Consider the following 4,193-nt stretch of genomic DNA (forward strand, 5'->3'; position numbering starts at 1 on the left):
CATGTCCTATGAGGAGCGGCTAAAAGAACTGGGATTGTTTAGTTTGCAGAAGAGAAGGCTGAGGGGAGATTTAATAGCAGTCTACAAATATCTGAAAGGTAGTCACAGTGCAGAGGGATCTACCCTATCCTCATTAGCACAAGGAAGTACAAGAAGCAATGGGATGAAACTAAAGGGAAAGAGATACAGATTAGACATTAGGAAAAACTTTCTGACAGTGAGGGTAGTGAGAGAGTGGAATAGGCTGCCACGGGAGGTGGTGGGCGCTCCATCAATGGAAATCTTCAAGCGGAATCTGGATAAACATATAGCTGGGATGATTTAGGAAAACCTGCACTCGCAGGGGGTTGGACCCGATGGCCCTTGAGGTCCCTTCCAACTCTACCATAAAAATAAAAATAAACAAACATGGGGAGAACATACAAACTCCTTGCAGATGGTTTTTATGCCCTTGGCGGGATTCGAACCCAGGACTCCAGCACTGCAAGGCTGCAGTGCTAACCACTGAGCCACCGTGTGGCCCCTTGTTGGAGGCATTCTTGAGAAACACTTGTTGCATGTTAGCAAGCATTATCCTGCCAAAAATATGCCAGTTGGACTCCCTGCCATGAGAGGCAACACATGTATGTCCTGCATATATCACTGAGCTTTTAGTGTCCCTCTAGGGGTGACCAACTGTTGTAATATTATGTTACAATGACCTAAATAAATCAGTGGGAGTTCATTTATCTTAAAGTATCAATTGAGTGTGTAATAGGTCTCAAGGACATATAGAAAAAGTAATAAAACTTAACTTTTGTTAACAACTAATATAAAATATTCATTGAGGTTAGGTGCAATTAAAAAGGGACATCTGAATGTGTATTGATTTGATTAATAGACAAATTTCATGACTACCACCTCAACAGATATATATGAGGGGAGACTAAGAAGAAATCCCTATATGTTCAATGTATATGCTGCAATGTGCAACCACTAGGGAATCTTTAGTATGAACGCACATAGATAAATGTTTTAGTTTATTAGTGTGAATACATCATAGCAATAATGTCCATGCAACAAACAAAATCCATGTTACACCAAACACACATACTATCATAAGCTGTAACCTATGGCTAGTCAGAGATGCATGCGTAGTCTTAAGGGGATGACACCTTCACTTATGCATATTAAACAAAATCTGACTTTCAGGTACATATAGGCTCAAGGATCAGATAGCAAGCTAGTGAATGAGACAGGGAGATGTTCACCCAGCAAAGGGTGCACACTAAAAAGAGCCTTCTCCTTTCGCAGAGATCCCTTACATTGCAAATGAATAGCTAAATAATGAGATATGTTCTAAATACTATGCTCAGTACAGAAAGGCATGTGTCTCCTAGCTAAAAACAATAGAACCCGATCAGTGGCGTAACTAGGAATGGCGGGGCCCCGTGGCGAACTTTTGACATGGGGCCCCCCCCGACCGACACCGACGCCGAAGACCTCGACCGACCCCCTCCTACGCATTCCTGCGCACTCTATTATGCCCCATAGTGGTCCCAGCACACAGTATTATACCCCATAGTGGCCCCTGCACACACTATTATGTCACTCAGTGGCTCCTGCACACAGTATTATGTACCTTAGTGGCCCCTGCACACAGTATTATGTCCCACTGTGGACACCCATAAAGAATTATTATACTCTGGGGTCTTTTCAGACCCCAGAGTATAATATTCGGAGACCCAGAGGGATAAAAACATTAAAAAAACTCTGTTACTCACCTATCTCCTGTCTCCTACACTGTCGGCCTCCGAAGTAGTCCATCTTCAATGACATGTCGTGATGCGCTTTGTTGTTGCTGAGGCTCCCCATTATACTCGGGGGTCTGAAAAGACCCTGGAGTATAATGATAGCAGCGGTATTGGCTGTCACCAGGCCCCTAATGTCCCGGGCCCTGTGGCAGCTGCGTCTGCGGCTACGGCGGTAGTTACACCACTGAGCCCAATGCATTTCCCCAGGCTCAATACAATTGGGCCGCAGAGCAAGATCCCAGCCAGTCGGCGGGCCGCACCGCGGCAAATTTAGCTCCACCCACTTTTATGTTGACTCCGCCCATTCATTTTTCATGTGCCCCCACACTGTATAATCCTCCTACAGTCACCCGTAAACTATATGTCCCCCCTCCATCTTTCCCCCAGTTACATATACACCCTTCATCTGCCCCCAGATTCATGTCCCCCCATCTCTGCCCTCAGATTCATGTCCCCCCATCTCTGCCCCAGATTCATGTCCCCCCATCTCTGCCCCCAGATTCATGTCCCCCCATCTCTGCCCCCAGATTCATGTCCCCCCATTTCTGCCCCCAGTTTCATGTCCCCCCCATCTCTGCCCCCAGATTCATGTCCCTCCATTTCTGCCCCAGTGTCATGCCGTTCTCCCCCCTCCCTTCGTCTGCCCCCAGTGTCATGAGCCCCTTCATTCCACCTCAATGTTTAAAGAGGACCTTCCACCATTTTGCCCACAGGCAGTTCTATATACTGCCGGAAAACCCGATGTAGACCCAGTGTGAAGAGCTTACGGTCCGGTACCGTAGCTCTTCTATGGTCAGAAGAGCGTCTCTGACACTCAGTCAGAGACGTCCTTCTTCACAGCACAGCCAATCGCGCTGTGCTGTGAGAGCCGGGAGGAACGCCCCCCTCCCTCCCTGATAATGCTCGTCTATGGACGAGTACTGCGAGCAGAGGGAGGGGGCGTACTCAGCGCACTGTCAGCTTTCCGGCAGTATATAAAACTGCCTGTGGGCAAAATGGTGAAACGTCCGGATTCAACTTGGATCCGGCGTCCCTAGGCTTGTGCGGGCCACACAAAATTGTTCGGGGGGCCGCATGCGGCCCGCGGGCCGCGAGTTTGAGACCCCTGCTGTAGGCCCACCAGGAGAGGGACCTTATACTGTGGTGGTACTGTGAAGGGCAACTGGAGAGGACATTATAATATATGAGGGACCACGGGGTGGGACAGGTTAATGTGTGATGCCACTTCAGTGGCATTATACTGTGTGAGGGTCACTAAGAGGAATGACACTATGCGGAGGTCACTGATGGGGCATTATAAATGTGTGGGTCAGCTGGTGGTGATGAAGGAGGCCCAATTATTAAACCTGGACCCACCAATGTGTTAAAATGACCCTGAGTACAGATAGGCTGATGATTAATGCAAAACAAACACACACAAATATCCTGTTTTCCTTTGACAGGTGGAGGCGCCAAAAACAGAATCTACATAGGACATCATCCAACTTAGGGTGCATGCACACTACAGAACGCCGGGCGTGTATGAGAGCCGTACACGCCGGCGTTACAGCAGGGCTGCCGAACACTTCCCATTCACTTCAATGGGAGCGCTCATAAACGCCGCTGTTACGAGCGCTCCCATTGAAGTGAATGGGAAGTGTTCGGCAGTCTGCTGTAATGCCGGCGTGTACGGCTCTCATACACGCCCGGCGTTACTCAGTGTGCATGCACCCTTAAATGGTTTTTTCGGGTGTTTCCTTTTTAATGGCCTATCGTCAGGATAGGCTATAAGTATATGAGTAATAAGGGGCAGACACCTGGCTCCCTGACCCATCCTCTGTTTGAGCCACTTCCAGCACCTGTAAATAATACCGGGGTGGAAGCCAAAAGCTCCGTCCACCGTATAGCGGCCCAGCTACCATTGAAGTCAGTATCCTGAGGTTATGGCATAAACAAAAATGTCTGGACAATCTCTTTGAGGCTGACCCTGTGATATGCTGCAATAGTTTGGCTAACACTATATTTCACTATTACTTTTCTTACAGTGGCAGGCTACGTCTTCCCCAGGAAGTGATAGGTTAGTCATCTAAGTGTTGCTGTGTTTATGAAACTTTTTTTTTTTCATTCTTAGATTGCCTACAATTTCTTATATTACACATATAAATATACATATTTCCATATATTTTTGTCAGTAGTATTAATATTTTTAATATAAAGCATACAAACAGGAACTGTTAAGCTACTAAGCTGACGTAACAAAATGAGGAAGAATATTGCATACATGACAAGATCATACAAGTCTGGAGGTTCCCTCACTCCTCCCTTTCGTACACACTAATACAATGTCTCTCCATACCACCGCACTACATTTCACAGAAAGGCTACAATTACTAGGACAAGGGATCATTGACTTCTCAAAAA

Source organism: Leptodactylus fuscus, chromosome 1, assembly GCF_031893055.1.
Source record: "Leptodactylus fuscus isolate aLepFus1 chromosome 1, aLepFus1.hap2, whole genome shotgun sequence".
NCBI classification, from domain to species: domain Eukaryota; kingdom Metazoa; phylum Chordata; class Amphibia; order Anura; family Leptodactylidae; genus Leptodactylus; species Leptodactylus fuscus.